At 46.3% G+C, this 25,060-nt stretch overlaps 1 protein-coding gene across 2 annotated transcripts in view; it reads right to left on the bottom strand.

Annotated features, from left to right (window-relative positions):
• Nucleotides 1–2,620, bottom strand: part of SLC25A22 (solute carrier family 25 member 22) — a 233,242-nt gene extending 230,622 nt beyond the window's left edge. For both annotated transcript variants that reach the window (XM_029582910.1, XM_029582914.1), the window contains exon 1: nucleotides 2,336–2,620. The gene's annotated coding sequence lies outside the window, so the exon portion shown is untranslated. The remainder of the gene's footprint in view (nucleotides 1–2,335) is intronic.
• Nucleotides 2,621–25,060: the final 22,440 nt, after the last annotated feature.

Below are 25,060 nucleotides of genomic sequence, written 5' to 3'. Positions count from 1 at the left end.
AGCAAGAAGAAGAGAAGATAGTAACTTTAACATAGTATATTAACCCGTCATCATCATCCAAGCCAGTATCCAACCCTCTCTCCCATCAGGACCGCAAGATTATTTTATATATTCCAATTTATCTGTATGACCCTGGGCAAATCACTTCATATCACAGTTTACTCAATAATAAATCAGAGAATAACAGCAATATTCCCTGTTCCCTCCAATATATTTCATGTAGGCAAGCAACAAAATGTAAGACAATCGTATTCATTCAAGAAGTTGCCATGTATATGTTTCTGATGTTTTATTTGTATATTTTTTAAATGTTTGTAAACAGTTGTGACGGCTAGTCTAAACAACGGTATATACAAGCCTAATAAATAAATGTTGATATTACATTTGGATATTTTTCTTTTATCTTACAAATGTAAGTTTGCCTAAAGTACTGCAATGTAACTCAAAGTTTTCTTATTTTCTTTTTTCATTTGTAAAATATATCAAGAAATGTAATAAAGTATAAATTTAAATAAATAAATAAATATTCCAATGTATCAATTATTCAAAAATTCAATAAAAAGTTTAAGATCTCCCACATTAATTTTCCACCAGACATAGGATACCCTGCTTCGATGGAAAGCGATGCTCATGAAAAGGAAGCGGTGGCCTTGCACCAGATTTTTAACCCTCTAACGGGGAAGAATATGCCCATGATGCTGCCTTGGACATGAAATCCAGCATCTCCAGGGACTTAATCTTATCTACATCTGAATGGCTTCAAGCCTGGCGTTGCATGCATTTCCAAAAGTCTTCCCTTGCCAGGCCAAATTCTTTCTGTGAATTTAAATAGGATTTAAGCACCTCATCCTGGAATATTCGTCAAAGAGGCCTAATACCAGGACTGTCTAATCTATCCCAATAAAATGGATTTCTAGACAGAAAGAATCCCAGATTAAAGCCTCTGCTGATTTTCCTGGAAGAACTGCCAGGAACCTGCGCCCCCTATTCCACTTCTCCCAGAGCGCACTCACTACTGAAGCCCCGCATAATGTGAAGGGGGCTCGCCGATTTAATCCCCACACCCGCCTAATTGGGTCTATTCATTCCAATCAGAACATCTCCTAAAATGGAGCCCCAGGCCTCCTCTGTGCCTTGGCAGCTGAAGAAAAGAAAGTGTGTGGCCATTCTGTCTCCATAAGATGTCTAAATAAAGAAGCCCCTGCCCAGCCTCTTCAATCCACCAACCTCATCCCCAATCCCAATGTCTGCGTCCTCCAAAGAAAGAGATGCTGAGGGGGCGGGGCGTGCAGGGGTTTGGGAAGCACAGAATTTGCAGGACCAGCAAATCTCGCCTGGTTTTTTTTCCCATTTTCCTCCCACCCCCATCTCCTGCTGATGGAAGCCAAGTGCTGCAGTTCCACCCTGGAAGCGAGTGTGAAGGACACATCTTATTCAATGTCACCCCGGAGCGGGTGCACCCTCCAGGTGGCTGCCCACAAGCCATTCACTTTAGGGGCAGGCCACTTACCAAGCCTGTACAGGTAAGACAGGGAGAGGACAAGCAAACATCATATTATAGACAAATAATAAAGAGAGGCTGCTCCACTGCAACCCAAATCACCAGATTACTGCCCACACCTAGAGTCCAGTAAAATTATAGAGCAGGCCTTCCCAAACCTGTCCTGTAGGCACACAGACTACATATTACATCATCTAGCGACATCTGATTTTAATAACTCAAAGCTATTAACATTCACATCTAAAGCAGAAGTTAGCTTGACAGTTCTAAACTGATATTCCGGAGGAGACATTAGGGTTAAAGGTTTTCCACAGCTCCTCCACCTTTAAACCAGGGGCGCTGCTGTGCCGATTCTCATCAGAGCCTCATTCAGATATCAAAGGGAAACGGGGGCACAGAGTCAGCAAATGAGATATGGCCCCTATCTCTTATTCAAAGAAGCAATAAACTCCTCAGGAGCTCATGTACTGTGCCAAGAAGAAAGGAAAGCTATGGAGAAACCCCAGAAAAGGGATGAGCTGAATCAAGAAACCAGCAAGCTGATGGTCTTACCGTCCAAATATTAGTTAATCTGTGGCTTTACAGGACTCTCCGATCTGTCTGTGTGCCATTACAGATTTGTGCAAACGCAGTTACTAATGCATTCGTGCATACGATCCGTACGCACCTATCCTCACAGCGCCTGTCTGCGCAGATCTGTGCACAGACCTTTTACTGCTACTGCTTGCCATGTCTACACCGCCTTACACGACCGAGAATACTCAGCCGATTCCGAGGATGTTGCCTTCCAGATGTGGCAGCGGAGGGAAAGCGCAAGGCAAGCGAAAGACTTACAGGAAAAAAACGCCTCCCTTGCAGAGCCGAAATCTTTCCGACGCGTACCGGGGGATCTTGAAAAGCGTCTTCCCAGCTGCCCGTGCAGGTAGCTCCCGGGGCAGTGCTGAGCCAGGTGACGCGGCATCCGAAAAGCCGAGGGATCGGGAACCGGCGGAGAAGACCCACCCCATCCGCTCCCTCCCTCTTCCTTATAAGCCCCAGATCCGGAGCGCTCCCGCATTTCTGCTCGGGCCCTGCGGCCCCGGGACTCCGCCGGGCGCGCGCTGGCAGCCGCGCCGGGACTCGGGATGTTACGGATTTTTCTTTCTTTTCTTCCATGTACGGAAGCCAGAGGAAGGGTTCGACCGTGCAGCATTAATCCGGCTTTGTTTCCGATTGCTGCTGCCGCTGCTGTGTGTGCGTCTCTATCTGAGGAGGGAGAGGAGCGAAGGTGCTGCCGGTCTTCCCCGGCTGCAGAGGGAGCGGGACCGAGGGGCCGGGCCGTCCCTTCCCGCGCTCCCTCTGCGCTGGGCTGGGGCGGCAGGGGCAGTGTGGGCGCGATGACCTGGCCCCGGTGCTTCCCTGCCCTCGTGCAGCTGCTTTCTGAGCTCCTCTCTGGGCCTCCTCCGTTTTGCTTTTGTTTTATGCTAAACTGCCTTCGTGCCTGCCTGCCAGTGATAGCCGAGGCAGGGGCTGCCTACTCCTTCGGAAGCTCTGCGGCAGGCTGGCCGTCTAAAACCTTTCAAGGCCATGTTAAAAACGGTTTTATGTAAGCAGCCACATTAGTGAGATTTGTCTTCTCCTTTAATTTGAGTTTTATACTGCTGCTAGTATTTTATAGGCAGTTTTGTTTTATTGGATATTGAATATTTGTACTAATCCAGTTTTACATTATTGGTAATATTGTATGTAATATATTTGTCTTATTTGTTACTATTTTATGATTGTTAATGTTGTATATTGCTTAGTCCATGGATGTATAAGTGATTTATATATTTTAATAAAGATAAAGAATTATAGAAACATAGAAATGACGGCAGAAGAAGACCAAATGGCCCATCTAGTCTGCCCAGCAAGCTTCACACATATTTTCTCTCATACTTATCTGTTTCTCTTAGCTCTTGGTTCTATTTCCCTTCCACCCCCACCTTTAATGTAGAGAGCAGTGATGGAGCTGCATCCAAGTGAAATATCTAGCTTGATTCGTTAGGGATAGTAGCCGCCGCAATAAGCAAGCTGCACCCATGCTTATTTGTTTTACCCAGACTATGTTATTAGCCCTTATTGGTTGTTTTTCTTCTCCCCTGCCGTTGAAGCAGGGAGCTATGCTGGATATGCGTGACGTATAAGTCTTCTCCCATGCCGTTGAAGCAGAGAGCCATGCTGGATGTGCATCGAAAGTGAAGTATCAGGCACATTTGGTTTGGGGTAGTAACCGCCGTAACAAGCCAGCTACTCCCCGCTTTGTGAGTGCGAACCCTCTTTTCTTCTCCCCTGCCGTTGAAGCAGAGAGCTCTGCTGGATGTGTGAAGTATCAGTTTTTCTTCTCCCCTGCCGTTGAATCAGAGAACTTTGCTGTATATGCATTGAAAGTGAAGTATCAGGCTTATTTGATTTGGGGTAGTAACCGCCGTAACAAGCCAGCTACTCCCCACTAAACACTGCAACAAAAGCTGGTTGTTTGTGTGTAACAGAGAAGCCTTCAGCCACCTCTGCACTTCAACTTGACACTTTAGTACACATATAAAGATTTGCTGTGCTGGAATTAAAAAGTTATCTCCTACTTGTCATACACTTTCAAATGCATGTTGATGGCCCTATTAGTCATTCCCACGCGATACAGTAAGTAAAATGTGCAGCCAAGCCACACATTTTACTTTAAGAAATTAGCTTCTACCCAAAGGTAGGTGTTAATTTCTGCCAGCGCCGGAGAAGTGCACAGAAAAGCAGTAAAAACTGCTTTTCTGTGCACCCTCCGACTTAATATCATGGCGATATTAAGTCGTAGGTCCCAAAAGTTAAAAAAAGTTAAAAATTTTAAAAAAAATTTTAAATCAGCCCGCGGCTCACGGGTTGAAAACCGGACGCTCCGTTTCCAAATCCGTGGCTGTCAGCGGGTTTGAGAACCGACGCCGGCAAAATTGCTCATCGGCTGTCAAACCCGCTGACAGCTGCCGCTCCTGTCCTAAAAGAGCGTCCCTAGCGCCTCTTTTTACCGCGGGCCCTAATTTAAATATTTTGTCTTACTGTATCTCGCGCACAGGACACTGGCCTGTGCGCAAGCCGGGAGAGCGGGCACTCGCCTGCTCTCTCACGAACTTTACTGTATCGGCCTGTTTGCAAGGAATGTGCTTTGTCTGCTTGTTTGCAATAATGTGAGAGATGCTGCGTGGGAAAGCTGAAATGCTTTGCATGACTTATTTATTTATTTATTTATTTAAGGGTTTTTATATACCGCGGCTCGTTAGTAAACATCACCTCGGTTTACAATGAACATAAATTAGCAACAAGCTTTACAATCCAACATTATTAAATAGAGATACATCGCTGATAACATTAAATTATAATTTATGTTGTGTAAGAAACTTTAAATAACATTAAATTATAATTTATGTTGTGTAAGAAACTTTGTTTGCTGTATGACTGACAGAAGACTGATTGGGGACATGATAAAAATGTGTAAAATCACAAGTAGGGTGGAATGGGTAAAAGGATGGTTATTTACCCTTTCAAATAATATTAAGACAAGGGGTCACTCCATGAAACTTAACAGCCAGCAGATTCAAAACAAATAGTAGAAATTAGTTTTTTAGTCAGCGCACTATCAAGCAATAGAATCTGTGAGTCTTTGTGTCTGAGAGGGTGTGAGTATGTGTTTAGAGTCTGAGAGGGTGAGGGTTGTGTGAGTGACAAGGTGAGATTGAGTATATGAGAGTCTGGGTCTAAGAAGATGTGTGTGACAAGAGAGTCTTTGCATCTGAGAGGGGGTGTGTGTATGTGTGTGAGAGAGTCAGTGTCTGAGACAGTGAGTACTTATGTGAATCTGAGAAGGAGTGTGAGTCTGTGTAGCTGAGGGGGCGAGCAAATGTGTGAATCTGTGTCTGAGAGGGTGAGCGCGTGTGTGCATAAGTGTGTCTGAAAAGATGAGAGTATGTGTATGAGAGCTTTTGTGTGTGTGAGTCTGTGTCTAGGTGAGCATAGTAAATGATGGCAGATAAAGACCAAAGCTCCATCCAGTCTGTCCGCTCCATGCAGGTAATCCCCATGCCTTGCCAATGCAATAATCGGCGTGCATTAATGTGCCAATCCACCTCTCCGGGGCGCCCACTGCAAAATGCCCTATGGGGCCTGGACCCATCTTCCTTTTCCTGAGTGGAATTTTTCCAGGGACTACAGACCTTTCTATAGGGTCGCCCATCGGAGTCAACGATAACTTCTAAATTGGGTTTGTGTATTCGAGGTTCCCACTTGTTCGCTACTGTGTGCAAGCACCATGGTGATGTAGTCCTTGATGATGTTCCGGAGGATGGGAATAAGGATATGTCAGATGACTGACAGGGACTTGGGTTTCTCCCCTCTGGAAAAGGGGGAAAGTCCCCCCGGATTTACAGCCATATAAGACTCTGCTCTGTTTCTTTCATAGAGATGAGGTGCCGAGTTTGTTATTTCAGACTCTGGTGTGGCTGGGGATGTCTCTATAGGTGCACAAAAGCATCATGTTTCCCCTCCTGGATGCAAATCATAAATGGAATGCTCCAGAGGCAAACTTTAAAGGGGGGTGCGATTTAACAGGTCTGTACCCCTTGGATCCAAAAGCGAGGGAAAAGTTGTGTTTCCCGAAGATAGATGCACTGGTGTTTTCTGTTACCAAGTGGACCACCATTCTGGTGGAAAGAAGGGCAGCTCTAAAGGATGCTCGGGATAGCAGAATTTAACCTATCCTTAAGCAGGCCTTTGAGGCCATGCAAATTGCTTCGTAGCCCTGGTAGCTCGGGCTAGTCTACATCTCTCTCAGGAGACTGACGGAGCAGGGTCAAATAGCAGAGAGGTAATGAAACCGGGAGCCACCTTCTTAACTGATGTGGGCTGTGATTTTCTTTGCACTGCCACCAGAGGGGTGCCTTCTGTGATAGCAGCTAGGCATCAATTGTGGCTGTGAAATTTGTGGGTGGACACAACCTCCGAGTCCAATATGACAAGGTTACCCTTTAAGGGTTCTCTTCTGTTTGGCAGTGAGCTGGAGAAAATGGCAAATAGAATGGAGGCATCCCAGGTCCCTCATTTGCTGGAGGATAAGAAGCCAGCATAGTGTCTGCTTGGAACAAAGGCTGCGCTAGAAATTACAGGTGTTTTCATCCTTATAAGGGGGCGAATACTCAGACACTTTGTCCCTTCAGTAAATCTCAGTCCTTTCGGCCCGGAAAGCCTCAGAAGGATGCATACTCCAGGAGCGGAGCACCTTGATCTTCACAATGAAGATGTGCAGACTCACCTTCTGGTGCAGGAGATAGACGGGCATCTATCTCGCTTTTATCAGAGGTGGGTCCAGACCACGTCAGACCAATGGGTCCTAGAAGTGATAAGGGAAGTCTATGCTTTAGAGTTTCTTTGCATTCCTCCAGATGCCTTTAGGGTCTTCTCCCTGCAACTCCCTACGGAAGAAGGTGGTAGTGGAGCCTATCTTAAGCAGGCTATTAGACTTTAAAGCGTAATTTCAGTTCCCAAATCTCAAGAAAATATGGGCCACTATTCAATTTATTTTGTCTTACCCAAAAAGGAGGGGTCCTTTCGGCCCATCCTGGATTTCAAAGGAGTCAATCGTAATTTGTGGGTGACTCATTTCCGAATGGAAACTCTGCGCTCCATAATAGCAGCAGTGCAATCAGGGAAATTTCTTACATTTCTGTATCTGATGGAGGCATATCTGTATATTCCCATTCGCCGGGAACATCAACGGTTCCTACAGTTTGCCATTCTGGAATGTCATTATCAGTTTCAGGCCCTGCTCTTCGGGCTAGCCACTGTGCCCAGATCCTTCTCCAAGGTCATGATGGTGGTAGCAGCATTCTTACACAAGGACAGCATCCTGGTTCATCCATATCAGGACAAGTGGTTGATTTGGGCAAGAGCATGGAAGAGAACTACCTGGCTTCTCACAAGATGATCACCTTATTGCAGGAATAAGACAGGGTGGTGAACTTGGTCAAGAGCAACTTACATTTGTTTTGATACAAAGCAGGGCAGAGTGTTTCTGCTGCAGAGTCACATTCTGAAGTTGATTGCTCAAGTTTAGACCCTGAGGAAGACTATTAACCCAAGAGTGTGGTCATATCTACAGGTCCTGGGTTTGATGGCAGCCATGTTAGAGGTTGTCCCCTGGGCAAGGGCGCACATTTGGTCTCTTCAACACATGTTGCTTTCCCGGTGGAGTCCGCAGTCTCAGGACTACCTGGTGAGGCTTCACTTGCCATTAGAGGTGAGCGTCCACTTGCAGTGGTGGTTACATGTGGATCCTCAGGAAGAGAGTTTCCTTGGACACACCAGATTGGTTAGTGTTTACAACAGATGCGAGCCTTCTGTCAGGAGATGGTGGGGCAAGGTCACTGGAGTGCGAGGAATGCCAATGGAGCATCAATCGATTGTAAGCATGTGCTGTTTAGCTGGTGTGCTTGAGGGTCACCGAACATCTAGAGGCTCGGGCAGTTAGGATAATATTGGACAATGCGACGACAGTAGCTTACATCGGTCATCAGGATGGAACCAGACGCCAACAAGTGTCGGAGGAGATAGATATGCTCATTTATTTATTTAGATTTTTATATTCCGCTTTTTCGGCACTTCAAAGTGGATTACATTCACGAACTATAGGTATTTCCCTATTCCCCACAGGGTTTACAATCTAATTTTGTAGATGAGGCAATGGAGGAAAAAGTGACTTGCCCAAGGTCACAAGAAGTGACAGTGGGATTTGAACCCTGGTTTCCCTGGGTTGTAGTCCATTGCTCTAACCACTAGGCAACATCTTCAAGACATCTCCATCTCCTACATTGCCGGAAAGGACAATGTACAGGCCGACTCTCAGCAGGCAGAGCTTAGACCCGGGAGAATGGGGGTTAGCGGATGAAACTTTCAACTCATAGTGGCATGCTGGGGTCACCTCTATCAGGATTTACTGGAGGCAAACAGGATGAACCAGCACCATGGGTGACTATAGCCCATTGGGTTAAAGAAGTCATCACAACCACCTATGTGGATGCCGAGATTCCTTTGCTTAAGCAAGTTAGAGTGCATTCCACTAGGGCTCAGGAGGTATTGTGGGCGGAGCTTCGATTGTCTCCTGTCGAGATTTGCCGAGCAGTGACGTGGTCCTCCTTATACATCTTTTCCAAACATTAAAGTGTGGACTTTCGGGCTCAGGAGGACACTGTCTTCACACATGCGGTGTTGACTGGACCACGGGCAGCCACCCGCTCTGTTTGGGAATAGCTTTGGTATATCCCACTTGTACGGATTGGCCTGTCTAAGTGCAGAGGAAGGAGAAATTACTACTTACCTGATAATTTCCTTTCCTCTAAGGAAGGCAGGCTAATCCACGGTCCACTCTTGACTGCCAACTTGCCTTTAGTTTGTCCTTTAGGTGCGCACAATGCAGTGTGTTTTTCCTGTTATTCGTTGGGAGGACCAGTAAGTGTCATAACCAGCCCCTTAGTTTAATGAATGTTAATCCTTTTGTCTGAACTCAGTGTTCCCAATTGGTTGGAAGCATGAGTGGATGATTGTTGATAGTCATGTTTAAGTATAATCAGTTTGTTCACAGTTGGCTTTTCTGGAGAATACTGGCGGGTTGATGTATTTTATTTATTTTAAACATTTCTAGCCCGCCCTTCCTATGTTCAGGGTGGGTTACAATATCACATTCACAGATTTTTTGTAAAACATGGCAACAAAGTCACATAAAATAAAATTGCATAGCAGAGAGTAGTCAATCAATCATACTGTTATGGGAGAGTCTGTTTAGTGAACCCTTGGCCCGGCTGTCTGAACGATGGGGTCCAGACGGTGGCAAGAGAGCCGGGAGGCGGTATGGATCAGGCGTGGAGTAGAGAGTCTTCGCCCTGGAAACCCGAGACCCCCCCAGGAGGAGCCCGTAGGGGTCCGGGTCGCTGGGACTTAGGAGAACCGGTGTACAAGGCTGGCCGAGGACGAGAAGAGTCGAGCAGAAGTCTGAGGGTCAAGGCTGGTGGCAGACGAGAAGAGTCAAGCAGAAATCCGAGGGTCGAGGCTGGCGGCAGACGAGAAGAGTCAAGCAGGAATCCGAGGGTCAAGGCTGGCGGCAGACGAGAAGAGTCAAGCAGGAATCCGAGGGTCAAGGCTGGCGGCAGACGAGAAGAGTCAAGCAGGAATCCGAGGGTCAAGGCTGGCGGCAGACGAGAAGAGTCAAGCAGGAGTGGATTCAACGGAGCGGGAACTGGAACAAGCAGGAACGGAACAAGGCAAGGATCACAGGAGCAATCACAAGAACAAGCAGGAACAAGCAGTGGAACAAGCAAGCTGAATCCAGGAACGCAACTAAGCACTCAAAAAGAGCGACCTCGTTGCAAGGCAGGGAACCAGAAACTGAGGCTGCCTTAAATAGCCAGCTGAGCTCCGACGTCAGAAAGGGGGCGGTTCAGCACTTCCGGGTGCTGGACCTTCAAGAGCCACCCCTTCGCGCGCGCGCGTACCCAGCAGAGGGGAGGAGTCAGAATCGGGCTCGACGGCGTCTCCACGAGGGAGACGCCGCTGCCACGCGGCCGACCAGGCCCGAAACTGCAGCGGAGCGCGGCGGACCCGGGACCCCCGGCATGGAGGTAAGGGCCCGGTCGCTAGCCTGGCGACCGGGATCGCAACACATACATCTGGATTTAGACATTAAAAGCGAGTTTAAATTTAAAAAAAGTCTTTAAAGCTTTCTTAAAAAATCTAGAATCTTTTAGGTTTCTCAGTTCATTTGGTAACGAGTTCCAAAAGGTTGGAACTTCTATTGAAAGTGCTCATTCCCTAATTTCGTCCAGACACGCGATTTTAGGGGAGGGGATATCCAGAATATCTTTGTGGCTGAGAGGGTGAGCACGTGTGTATGCGAGTCTTCATGTCTGTGTGTGTGTATGCGAGTCTTTGTGTGTGTGTGTGTGTGTGTGTGTGGTGAGGATATACAGAGACTTGGCCTTTTCTTTCAAGTGTGAGGGGGCATTCCCCTCCTACATAAAAGTCATGGAAGCTCCTTGTCTGTGTGAATTCTAGTTTTGTAGCTCTCGATGTATGAAGGTTGGCCAGCCTTGCTATACTGCATGACCAAGATACTAGGCTATGCTCCTTAGCAGGGATCCCAGTGGGGCCCTAGACAATAATAGTTGTGTGTGGAAATGTAAGGACACCATCTGTGAAAATGTTACTTAGCGTATCCACGTGTTTGGAATTTTCACAGTTTGAAAGTTGGCGCCTGGGTGGGGAACAGTATTAGCATGGCTCTTCACCAGAGTATCCAGCCTGCTGAGGTTTGAGCACCAACCCTGGCAAGCTGGGCTCCGGGAGCAGCTGGGTGTCCGGCTGCAGCGTGGCTCAGAGCAATGGCTCCTGCTAGCACTGGCGGCTGTGGAGGCAGAGACCCTGTAGAAGTGCAGCCCCCCACCCCCCCAAGCCCTGAGGAGCTCGACAGGAGAAGATCCCACTGCAGCAGCCACAGCTGGCTCAGTCTGCACCCTACCCTTGCACTCTGTGGACTAGGAGGGGGGATGTGCAGGCACTGGCCAGTGCATCTGGAAGCCCAGGCGTTCGATGGTGCTGACCATGCCCAGAACTCACAGCTTTCACCCCTGAATCTCAGGCCGGTCACATGGGTGCTGTTGGTCCCTGTGGCCCCATGCTTGAGGAGCCACTGCCACAGCTCTTCTCACACAGCGGCAGCCTCCTTTTGCCATCTCATTTTCCCTGAAGGGACTGCAGCTCCGCTCTGTGGGTCTGCTCCCCTCAGGCCCCCCCACCACCATCACTGCTGCAGGGGGCTACAGTGGGGGCAGCCTCCTCTCACGTGACACCGGCCCTGCTGTTCTGGCTGGAGGCAGCTCTCTGCTTCTTGTTTCAGCCTCTTACCGCCCCCAGGCAGCGCGCAGAGAACCGCAGGGGATGAGCCAGAAGCAGGCAGAGCTGATCCAAGAGGCACTCGGCTTCCCAGGCCAGGTCCTTCCTTCTTGCCGTTCAGAGACAGGAGGAGAGAGGATGAGGACGGAGCCAACAGCAGAAACCCTCATAATAAAAGGTGCAGAGCAAAATATGAGGCTGCCCCTGTCTATTCACCGTATGTGACATACAAAAAAGAATATTCATATTCTAGTGTTACCTCAATAACAGCAACACAAACTCCTGTGAAGTAAACAACCAAACCGAAAGGTCTACTCCATGTACTAACACACAAAAGGACACAACAGAGAAAGAATCTATTCAGGCTTATTACTTGCACTAATTGCCTATGGCATAACTCTTTGAAACTGGTATCATATAGGGTGCTCATCTAAACACATTCGCTAAATCTCACCAATTATAATCATGTACCAGCATTTTAAGCAATTGTGTTTCAGCAGTTCAATGTTCAAGACTTGAGTCCAACAATTTTTTAGTTTTTAGAAATGCACTTAAAACGACACTTACCTTGCATCATGCTAGAGAGCAAAATTGCCACAATGGGGTATGAGCCACAGCTGGTCAGCTGACTGCTTTCATCTGTTTAATGCAAAAATGCCAAGACGTTATTAGGAAAATGCTAGCTGCAGTGTTTCGGCGTCTCCACACCTACGTCAGGGACAACATTCTCACTTCTAAATTAGCTAAAAATACAAAAAAATCAACCATAACTATTTTACCCAAGAACCAAGAGTCTATAAAACTCACTAACTTAGGGGCCGATGCAATAATCTTCGCGGAAAGTGGGCGCTGACTTTTCAGCGTCCGCTTTCTTAATGCACGCATGGCGCCCGCAAGGAGGTCGCACTAGGAAGGAGGTGCTGGGTTCGCTTGCACGACCTTACAGCCTCCTTGCTAACGCAACCTGCCGCGGCTGCTGGTTATGAAGACCGACGCCAGTAAACTCGACCTCCGTTTTCATAACCTGCCTGTTGGCCAGTAATGAAAACGGCTGTCGAGTTTATCGGTGGCCATTTTCATTAATAGCAGATGGCCGGTTATGAAAACCGACGCAGAGTTTACTGGCGTCGGTCTTCATAACTTGGCGGTCTGCCAAGTTATTTTTTTTTTTTTACTTTAAAAGTACAGAAAAGCAGTTTTTTTTGCTTTTCTGTACTTCTTTTACACGCGCTCAGCTATTAACGCCTGCTCCAGGCAGGCGTTAATACCTGAGCGATAAATGTGCGTCCCTGAGATGCACGTTTATTTTTTTGCATTTGGAGTGAATGAGTAATATCCTCATTCACATGCATTTGCATGTGATGAGCGCTATCTCATTCACTCTGCGTTGGATGCATGTTAAACAGGCGCTAATCCCCCTATTGCATTAGGGGGTGGATTAGCGCCTATTTATCCCGCATCCGACTGCGGGTTAGACAGTGCACTCAGCTGAGCGCTCTGCATTTATTTAACGTTTTTTTTATACCAAGGTATAGCTAGCTGCCTTCACTCTGGTTTACGTCATAAACAACCATTACATTTAACAATATCTGAACTCAAAAACTGGAAAACAAAAATTTCTTATTACAATTAAAAAAGAACAAACATTACAAAGTAAGTCAGTGCAAAACAACAGGTTCAAGGGGGATCGAACCTGGGTGGGGATCAATGTTTTTTGGGTTTTTTTGTGTTTATTGACAAGTCTAGTGGGAAATGTTCATAGTCATAGATTTATGATAGATCTTGCATACCTGAAAACGGTATTGATCAGATTTGTTGTGTGATGTTAGCCAATGCCATCCTTGAATGTACTGCATTGGCCCCTTACTTCACAGCTCACTACTCAATTCAAAAATGGCAGTCACACGTCAGTGTTACTCTCTTCTAATTTAAATGTTTCAGCCAATCATCTGCTATATTCTTAAAATCCATCATCGATGAAGCCCCAAGGCTATGAAAACTGGTTAATTAAAGGCAGCCCAATCCACGTGGTGCCACAGGGGCCATCTGTAAATGTTACTTTGCTCTTTCTGTAGGAAGCAATGTGCAAAATCTCCTCCCCGTGATTGTAATGCAGATCTCTCTAAAAGTGCAAAACCTAACTCTTCCAGTGTGTGTTTCCTGCAGATGTTCCTGGATTTGGATCCTACTCACTCGGGTAGATTTCCCGATTTATAATTGCTAGCACAGATGCCACACTATGAAAATCACCCCTCATGTTACCCTTTTGGGGTTCTTCTGCTTTGTCCTGTTCCTGAGGCCATGGGTTCGGTGGCAGTGTGTAATAAAGGAGGGGGTCGAACACATTTTATTTTGTACACACGTGGCGCTCCTATGCCACAGAATGTATAGGAGTTGACGTTTTCATCACGTGCTGTAGTTAGAGTGAACTTTTCCCCTTCTGAAAAGTCACAGCTGCCAGAGTTGTTAGAGGAAGTGAAAATGTTCTAGCAGAGAAAGATCATCTTTTGGTCCGAAGAGCTACATGCACAGGGGCGGATTGCAGGAAAACATCAGCCCAGGGGATTTTTTTTTCAAAACCAGCCCATGGGGTCTCCGATGCCCTCATGCACTTTCCCTGCAGTACATGTCAACAACTCCCAAAAAGCACGCCAAGTCGACCCTGGAACCCAGCAGAATTGAGCCAAAATCTCTTTCCTAAATAACTAAGAAGTTGAGCACATTCTAGACCAGGGGTGAGCAGAGCTGAAGCCTCCGTTTCACCCATTCAAACTGCTTGGGCCCCCCTACACATCTGGCTCTTGAACCAGTTGCAAGTCGTGACACTGCCAGCCAGTGTCAGATAAACGCTCACTCAGTCACAAACAGACTTTTAGATTGTAGAAACTTTATTGGCACATTCACACTAACAGCCACAAAGACACACTCTTTTTCAGACCCAAAGACACACTCATTCATAGAGCAGGTGTGTGTGTGTGTGTCTGTGCCAGAGAGGAAGACACTCCCCACACACACACACACACACACACGCTCTCTCACAAACGGGCCAATTCAGTAAAGTCCACAGGAGAACGCCTGCTCTCCCAGTGCACGCACAGGCCACTCGCCTGTGCGCGCGATACAGTATTCAAATGAGGCCCGGCGGTAGAAACAGGCAAAAAGAGGCGCTAGGGACACTAGCGCGTTCCTAGCGCCTCCTTTTTGACAGCGCCGGCTGTCAGCGGGTTTGATAGCCGACGCTCAATTTTGCTGGCATTGGATCTCGAGCCCGCTGACAGCCTCGGGCTCGGAAACTGGACGCCGGCAAAATTGAGCATCCGGTTTTCAACCCGACAGCCGCCGGCCGAATTGAAATTTTTTTTTTTTTTTTTTTACCCTTCGGGACCTCTGACTTAATATCGCCATGATATTAAGTCGGAGGGTGCACAGAAAAGCAGTTTTTACTGCTTTTCTGTGCACTTTCCTGGGGCCCGAAGAAATTAGCTCCTACCTTTGGGTAGGCGCTAATTTCTGAAAGTAAAATGTGCGGCTTGGCTGCACATTTTACTTTCTGTATCTCGCGCACATACCTAATAGGGCCATCAACATGCATTTGCATGTTGAGGGCGCTAATAGGTTCGGCGGGTTGGGCGTGCGTTTTCGGCCCCTTACTGAATAAGGGGTAAGGAAAATGTGCATCCAATGGCAGGTAAACAGTGCGCTCCGTTGGAGCGCACTGTACTGTATCGGCCTGAAAGTGTGTATGGGTGTGTCTCCCTCACTCTCTCTGACATTCACAGACATGCTGCTGTTGTACTGCTGCTTATGTGCTCACACAGTGATTGCCCCCAGTCCAGCACTGCCTCACCATGATGTAAAGCTCTTGCTTGCTGCCAGCCCTTCCTCATTCTGCAGCAGCCCCCCCCCCTCCTTTTCACAATCCCATTCTCTATACCAGTGGTTCTCGACCTTTTTTCGGCCGGGACACACCTGAGAAATGGTTCTCACATGCGTGACACACTGAACATGTGACCATCACAGGGCTAAATGTAAACATGCACTCTGCATCCACAGGAACCCCCTCAACCCCCAGCAATGAGTGCAGAGCACAACCAGGGCATTACCCTGTACAACTCACCATACAAAAAGATATTCTGGTTCTGATGACATCTCAGTAACAGCAACTCAAACTCCCTTTACTACCAGGCACAATAGCCTTCCTTATGAAAAGACAGTAATTTACCACTAATGCATGTCCTATTGAGAAACCACAACAAATAAGATTGATACAAATGCCCACATGCTAGTAAAATACAACATCTCGGTCACACACCCAGAACTGACCTTCACCAAGTACAGAAAAAACACAAATTATAAATATGGAGACAAACTGGAATGAAAAACCAAAAAAGCCACTCTGCATGCAGTGCGAACCTGGAGAAATGGAAAGAGAAATATAGCACCTAGCACAGTCCCAGGATCTGCAATAATGCACACAAACTAATCCACACAAAGTTACACCTGTATTATGGAACACACTCAAACAGTAACAACCCTATCTAAGAAATACAACTATTAAACCAGGCCCTAAACACCAATACACCTCTTATTAGGAAAACAGAATAAGCCAAGCTGCTATAGAGCCCCACACAGAAATAATTGTAAAATTATACTAATAAATGTTATAAAACAGCTGATGAACAGAATAACATCCAAGAATTAAAAACTCATAAAAATTATTTAAAATTCTACAAATATCAATAAAATTTCTCAAAACAGCAGACATCACATAATACCCAATAATTAAAATGGCCATCAATCAAGAAAAATAAACTTAAAAAGCCACCTTTACTTACCCTCTCCAGCAACTCTCCAACTCCTTTCCCTTCCAGGCCAATAGCACTCACCAGAAGCAGCAAGGGCTGCTGAAACTCTGTCCTCACAGTCCTCTTCCTTAGGGCCCACAAACAGTCAGTCACAAACAGTCTCTCTTCCTCACACACACACACATCCCTATCCAGTCTCTATCTCTCTCACACACACAGTCACCTCGCAGACCAGTCTCTGATTCTCACACACATTCCAGTCACCTTGCTGACCAGTCTCTGTCTCTCTCACACACACACCAGTCACCTCCCTGAACAGTCTGTCTCTCTCACACAGACACACACACACATACACACCAGTCATCTTCCTGATCAGTCTCTCTCTCATTCACACACATGCTCTCACATACAAGCTCTCAATCACACACAAATGCTCTTGCTCCCATTCTACCACAACCCCACAAAGCTGCTACTCACACACCCATTCTACCACACACACACACACACACAAAGCTGCCACTCATGCACCCAGGTACCCATTCTACCACACACACACACACACACACACAAAGCTGCCACTTACGCATCCATTCTACCACAGGCACACAAAGCTGCCACTCATACAAAAGTAAAAAGTGTGCAAGAGGCATGGTTTTGTTAAAAAATACCATTCTAGAAGCACAGTCCAGATGTACTTCACACATTAAAAAAGGTGGAAAGAAGGCAAAACGATTACCGGCATGGTTAAAAGGGGAGGTGAAAGAAACTATTTTAGCCAAAAGATCTTCATTCAAAAATTGGAAGAAGGATCCAACAGAAGAAAATAGGATAAAGCATAAACGTTGGCAAGTTAAATATAAGACCCTGATAAGACAGGCTAAGAGAGAATTTGAAAAGAAGTTGGCCGTAGAGGCAAAAACTCACAGTAAAAACCTTTTTTAAATATATCCGAAGCAGAAAGCCTGTGAGGGAGTCAGTTGGACCGTTAGATGATCAAGGGGTTAAAGGGGCACTTAGAGAAGACAAGGCCATCGCGGAAAGATTAAATGATTTCTTTGCTTCGGTGTTTACTGAAGAGGGTGTTGGGGAGGTACCCGTAATGGAGAAGGTTTTCATGGGTAATGATTCAGATGGACTGAATCAAATCACGGTGAACCTAGAAGATGTGGTAGACCTGATTGACAAACTGAAGAGTAGTAAAATCACCTGGACCGGATGGTATACACCCCAGAGTTCTGAAGGAACTAAAAAATGAAATTTCAGACATATTAGTAAAAATTTGTAACCTATCATTAAAATCATCCATTGTACCTGAAGACTGGAGAATAGCAAATGTAACCCCAATGTTTAAAAAAGGCTCCAGGGGCGATCCGGGAAACTACAGACCGGTTAGCCTGACTTCAATGCCAGGAAAAATAGTGGAAAGTGTTCTAAACATCAAAATCACAGAACATATAGAAAGACATGGTTTAATGGAACAAAGTCAGCATGGCTTTACCCAAGGCAAGTCTTGCCTAACAAATCTGCTTCACTTTTTTGAAGGAGTTAATAAACATGTGGATAAAGGTGAACCGGTGGATTTTCAGAAGGCGTTTGACAAAGTTCCTCATGAGAGGCTTCTAGGAAAAGTAAAAAGTCATGGGATAGATGGCGATGTCCTTTCGTGGATTGCAAACTGGCTAAAAGATAGGAAACAGAGAGTAGGATTAAATGGACAATTTTCTCAGTGGAAGGGAGTGGGCAGTGGAGTGCCTCAGGGATCTGTATTAGGACCCTTACTTTTCAATATATTTATAAATGATCTGGAAAGAAATACGACGAGTGAGATAATCAAATTTGCAGATGATACAAAATTGTTCAGAGTAGTTAAATCACAAGCAGATTGTGATAAATTGCAGGAAGACCTTGTAAGACTGGAAAATTGGGCATCAAAATAGCAGATGAAATTTAATGTGAATAAGTGCAAGGTGATGCATATAGGGAAAAATAACCCTATATGCTATAATAATGCTATAATTACACAATGTTAGGTTCCATATTAAGCGCTACAACCCAAGAAAGAGATCTAGGTGTCATAGTGGATAACACATTGAAATCGTCGGTTCAGTGTGCTGTGGCAGTCAAAAAAGCAAACAGAATTTTGGGAATTATTAGGAAGGAAATGGTGAATAAAATGGAAAATGTCATAATGCCTCTGTATCGCTCCATGGTGAGACCGCACCTTGAATACTGTGTACAATTCTGGTCGCCGCATCTCAAAAAAGATATAATTGCGATGGAGAAGCTACAGTGAAGGGCTACCAAAATGATAAAGGGGAAAGACTAAAGAGGTTAGGACTTTTCAGCTTGGAGAAGAGACGGCTGAGGGGGGATATGATAGAGGTGTTTAAAATCATGAGAGGTCTAGAACGGGTAGATGTGAATCGGTTATTTACTCACAGGGTCTCTCCGCTCTTCAGCCCCACCCCTGGGGAGAAGGAAAGCTCAAGTGGGGCAGTGGGACACTGGGAGCCATGACACACCTGTCGATGCTTGGCGACACACCGGTTCAGAATCACTGCCCTAGGAGACTCGCTGGTTCCACATCCAGCTGCTTCTCTCAGAGCTCAGTACAGTCACCTCAGACAGAAGCCTTTTCAACACTGCATAGGCACTTCCTTCCTGTGCCTGTAGCTTGCCTCCACTTCTCAATAACCCTCCCACCACTCTAGTGTATTCCCATTGACTACAGGCAACAAAGTCTGCTGCTTTTATGGTTCCCCAGGTTCTGCTCTACCTACCAACTCCAGGGGAGGGAGGACAAGTGACTGATACTGTTTCCTGGGCTTATAAAAAGAGAAAATTAAGCCCTGGCTGAGACTGGGGAGAGCCACTAACCCAAAGTAGCACAGCACCAGATGGAATCCTGGTTTCTCTTGTGGAGCCAGGGCTGGTGCAAGGGTATTAGGTATCGTAGGTGAATCTTACAGCCTTGTACACACTCCTGGCCCCACCTTCCCACAAACAATTAAAAATTATGAATTTATAGTAACAGACTTTACATGAAAAAGAATATTCAGTCTTCTAAGGTAAAAATATCATAACGTGTATTATTTACGTGCACTGCAATGGTACCAACCAGAACATTTTGCAAAAAAGTCACCTGCAGCCATATGGTATTAGGACTATTGTAAAGCATGTCGGCCTTCAGGAAGCTTTGAGTAAACTGAATTGCAATATAGTAAACCTCCCATACAAAACAGCACTGACTGCCAGCACTCAGACAGTAACAACACTTCATATGAAAAGGTAACATTGCAAATATTACACCAGGCCCTAAAACACCAATATGCCTGATATTAGGATAATAGAACAAGCCAAGCTGTTATTGATCCCTACACAGAAACTACATACTAATGTTAATTTATTTATATACTGTCAATCTGAAATACAATCTTGGCGGTTCACAATAAAATCAAAATTACAAATACATAAAAATCTAATTATACATAAATCTAAAAATCACAGAATACCTCAACTCAGTCACACATGCAGAACACACAAACCCTCACCAAATAAAGAATAAAGAGACAATAAAGTTTAACTAGAAACATTTAAACAAAAACTAAATTGGAAACCATTAACAAAATTTCTCCTCTCTCTTATATACTCACACAAACTCCCTTATATTCTCTCTCACATACATGCTGATTGGCTCACAACTCTGGCTCACACACATGCTCACTGGTTTAAATAGTCCTGTTGCTCACACAAATGCTCATTGGCTCGCTCGTTCACTCTCGCTCAAACACATGCTCACTGGCTCGTTCACTCTCACTCACACACAGGCTCACTGGCTCGTTCACTCTCACATCAATGCTCACTGGCTCACTCACTCTCGCTCACACACATGCTCACTGGCTCGTTCACTCTCACTCACATCCATGCTCACTGGCTCACTCTCGCTCACACACATGCTCACTGGCTCGTTCACTCTCACTCACATCCATGCTCACTGGCTTGTTCACTCTCACTCACACACACGTGCTGGAAAACATTGCAAGCCTGATTATGCAGTGCAACAATGGAAAAACAAAAACATCATTCCTCATAAAACATTAAGCAATCAAGTCAAGAGATATGTTCTTCCATCTTGGGAGAGTGACCTCATTGCTCCCCAAGGCTGGGAAGGGGACCCCCAGGTAGAATAGGGGTTACACACACACTTTGACAACAGCAGTGCTGCAGGCAGAGTCTGCTTGCTCACAGTGTCCCCAGACGAGAGTGCTTTAGTTTTGTGTTGCACTGCTGCAGCCCTGGGATGCTTGCTCAGCTCAGCTCAGACAACAGGGGCTGGCTCCACAGCACTCCCGATGACTTCTAGCAGTGCTCGGGCACAGAAACTGGCAGGCACCGTTGGTTACCAGTGGCCCTACATAGGCACAGCTGCCACGCCTGCTCCTGTTAATCGCTGGGCCTCCCAGCCTCTCCTCCGGGGTGTTTTTCCTCCCAGCAGGGACCTCTCCTCTAAAGAGTCCCAGCCACCTTCCTGTAGAGCTTTAGGCTCTCCTGCCTCTGACTAACATTAACTATTCCTTTGGACAGTAAACTAACAATACAGCAATCTCAATGATAACACTCACATTTCTATGTCTCTCTCTCTTGGTTTCTTGGGTTTCTCTGGGAGTCCTGGTGGCCACACCCTCCCAGCAGGCCCTCCTCTCCTCCCATTGGCTGTCTCCCCTGTCCTCTATCTACGGTACATGCACCCACCGGCAGGGAGCTAAGAGACAGGCCATAGGTGCTAGGGGTATTGCTCTTTGCCTGCAATACTTTATGTATTTATTTCCAAGCTTTTTTATATGGCACATGCATCATAAACTGATCAGAGAAGCAATAGGAAGGAGGGGAGGAGTGGAACAGAGCAGCAGCTGCAAAATGGCCCAGGTTTACAATACCCCCCCTTCTGCTGAGCTGAGTTCCTTCAGCACATTGCATATCCCCAACATGTAACGGTCTACATCAGTGGTTCTCAACCTTTTTTCGGCCAGGACACACCTGAGAAATGGTTCTCACATGCGTGACACACTGAACATGTGACCATCACAGGGCTAAATGTAAACATGCCCTCTGCATCCACAGGAACCTCCTCAACCCCCAGCAATGTGTGCAGAGCAGAACTAGGGCATTACCCTGTACAACTCACCATACAAAAAAGATATTCTGATTCTGATGACATCTCAGTAACAGCAACTCAAACTCCTTTTACTACCAGGCACAATAGCCTTCCTTATGAAAAGACAGTAATTTACCACTAATGCATGTCCTATTGAGAAAACACAAAAATAAGATTGATACAAAAGCCTCCATGCTAGTAAAATACCACATCTCGGTCACACACCCAGAACTGACCTTCACCAAGTACAGAAAGCCTGCAAATTATAAATATGGAGACAGAAACTGGAATGAAAACCCAAAAAAGCCACTCTGCATGCAGTGCAAACCTGGAGAAATGGAAAGAGAAATATAGCACCTAGCACAGTCCCAGGATCTGCAATAATGCACAGAAACTAACCCGCACAAAGTTACACCTGTAGTATGGAACACACTCAAACAGTAACAACCCTATCTAAGCAACACATCTATTAAACCAGGCCCTAAACACTAATACATTTCCTATTGGGAAAACAGAATAAGCCAAGCTGCTACAGAGCCCCACACAGAAATAATTGTGAAGCTCTACTAAAATGTTACAAAACAGCTGCTGAACAGAATAACATCCAACAATTAAAAATTCATAAAAATTATTAAAACATGTCCAAATATCAATAAAATATTTCAAAACAGCAGACATCACATAATACCCAATAATTAAAATGGCAGTCAATCAAGAAAAATAAACTTAAAAAACCATCGTTACTTACTGTCTCCAGCAACTCTCCTACTCCTTTCCCTTCCAGGACAAAATAACACACCAGATGCAGCAAAGGCTGCTGAAGCTCTGTCCTCACAGTTCTCTTCCATAGGGCCCATGCCCAGTCTCTCGCTCTCTCACACACACACCCCAATTAGACCCCACAACCAGGCTCTGTCTCTCACACACACACACACCAGTAACCTCCCTAACCAGTCTCTCTCTCACAGAAACACATCACCTCCTTGACCAGTCTCTCTCTCAATCACAAACATGTTCTCTCGCTTACATCAAGCTCTCAATCACACACAAATGTTCTCGCTCCCATTCTACCACACACACAAACTCTCACGCCCAAACTCACGCAGCCAGGCTCCCATTCTCACATGCATGCACTGGGCCTCATTGCTACACTTCTTCCTTCACTGCAGGTATGGGCTCCAGTTTCGCTGCGGCTGTTCTCCTGAGGGCCTTCTTTTTTGCCACCATGGGGATAGGCTCCAGTGGCGGCCTTGCTTTGTCAAGGTCAGGTTTGCTCTTCACCGCCAAGGGGCTGAGCTCCCTTTGTCGGGGTCGGGTGTCTTCGCCGCCACAGGGATGAGCTCCCATGGCGACCTTGGTTCGGCGAGGTCGGGCTTTTTCACTGCCTGGACACTGCCACTCCTCCCAGGCCCCCTCAAACCATCCCACCCCCGAGCTACATGATGCCCCTTCTTCCTGCCCCACCGGCCAATCAGAGGCTTCCTCCCTTCTTTCTACTCCCACTGGCAGGAAGAAGGGAGGGGGGGCTTCCGATTGGCCTGCGAGGGGACAGGAAGAAGGGAGGAGGCTTCTCATTGGGCAGTGGGGGCAGGAAAAAGGGAGAAGAGAAGCACAACTGGACACCGGGAGCCGTGACACACCTGCTGGTGCTTGGCGACACACTGGTGTGTCGTGACACGCTGGTTGAGAATCACTGGTCTAGATCAATACAACTTACATAACAATGTCAACAGTATATTTTCAAACTTTTTCAGAACTCACAGTTCACAATCTCCTTCTGTGCTTTAGTCACAGATGTGGGGTTGGAACTCCTAGTCCCTGTCCTGGGGAGCCAGAAAAGACTACCAGGTTCTTATGGCCTGGATTGGTCACTGTTGGAGACAGGATGCTGGGCTTGACCCAGTATGGCAATTTCTTATGTTCCTACCTGACTTCCAGATGGCTCCTGGGGATTATTCTGCCCCATTAGGGGTGCCCACCTTGAACTAGGGGTTTTCCCACTAGTGAACTGGCAGGATCACAGTGCATTCCACCTGGGTCCCAGTTTACAAGACACTGATGCAGAGTCTGGATCGGCCCTCTGTGCAGAAGCTATGTCTTCCAGAGAGGAGGTTACTGCGGTTTCTTTTGTGTCCAGAGTCTCCCCGGAGCTCACAGTTCCTTCTCTAACTCCTACTTCTGAAATTCCAATGCGGTGAACTGCCAGACGTACCACATCACCCCTGTCTTCATCAAGATGTGACCACTGTTGGTGTAGCCTGTGTCATTGAAAGCAACCTCTGCAGGGCAGGGCCTCAGGATCCCTTCCTGCTTGATAAGTCACAGGTGCTGGTGCTCTCTTCCTTTCTGGATTGGGCAGCTGCATTGTGATGTTTTAGCTCTGGCAGATATTCAGTAATAAAAACATACTAACTAAGAGAAAGATCTTAAAAGCCTTGCACAGGCAAAAACGGCCACATGTGTGCGTAAGTTACATGAATTTTAAATAGGTGGGAAGGATGTCTGGAAAAAGGGTGTTCCAGAGGTGGGGCCGGCGCAACCCCTCATTTCCTCAGCCAGTGTGCATCTGCTGCTGGTGTAACTTTGCTACAGCTCCTTGGTGGATGTAGGAGTCCAGAGAGAGTCTCTTTATAAGGCTCAACCTGAAACTTAATGTATGGACCACTGGAAGGGAACACTTTGATTCGGGGTAGTGTTACAGACACATTCAGAGGTATCCATTGTAAAGCTGACATTATTAAAGAATTTTAGCCCTTATAAGTGATGAAAAGGAGTTGATTTGTACAATGCAGCTAACAGAGGCTGCAGGGTAAAATCAACTCCTCTTGTTAGAATTTCCATCACTTATAGTTTCTAGCATTCCCCCAGGGTCATGGGGTCTTGACTCACGACTTCCTAGGTGCCTACTGATTTTTTCAGGCCCTTGAGGAAGGCTGATCTTGCATCTCGAGGTCTACTCCAGGGTTGGCTCTGCTGACGAGGCGGTGTTACCTCTTCGGGAAATCCTACCCGGTCTTTTTGTTCTTTTGGAGCTCCCCCACGTCGAGTGGTGGGTAGGGGCAGTTCAAGGCAAACTGCTGCCTGAGGCGAGAGAGGTGGTGCTCAACTGCCCTCCCCCCCCCCCACACAACCGAGGTGATGTGCCACACGTGCCGTGGTATATAAAAAAAATCTTTAAATAAATAAATAAAATAAGGTGTGGCATGACACAGATCAAATCATCGAGATGGCAAGGTGGTGGTGACCCCTTTGGATCCCTTTCAATGATTTGAAATGCCGGAAAAGTGGGCAGGCAGGGGTCAGCGTTCCCAGAGGTGTGGCAGATTAGAGTATTAGTGATATTTCTAGGAAGCTGGAAATCCTGCCACACTCCTTGGAACCCTACCATCTACTTTCCACCCTTCCTTGGCATTTGCACCCCGGAGGAAGTGGGCAATAGTTGATTGGTGAGGGTCTGTGTGTGGCGCACTCTCTTAGTGCCAGTGCAAGGGTATAAAGCACTCTGTGAACCTTACAGCCTTGCACCCCCATATTCAATTACAAAGTATGCAGATTTTATATGAAAAACATTCAAAGTACAGTTTTCTAATGTAAAAATATCACTTACAACAACATGTATATTATATTTACATGCACTGTTGTGATGCCAATAAGGAAATCCTG

This window comes from Rhinatrema bivittatum, chromosome 17 (assembly GCF_901001135.1).
Source record: "Rhinatrema bivittatum chromosome 17, aRhiBiv1.1, whole genome shotgun sequence".
Classification (NCBI taxonomy): Eukaryota; Metazoa; Chordata; class Amphibia; order Gymnophiona; family Rhinatrematidae; genus Rhinatrema; species Rhinatrema bivittatum.
The sequence above is the reverse complement of the archived record's forward strand: the minus strand, read 5'-3'. Positions and strand labels throughout refer to the sequence as shown.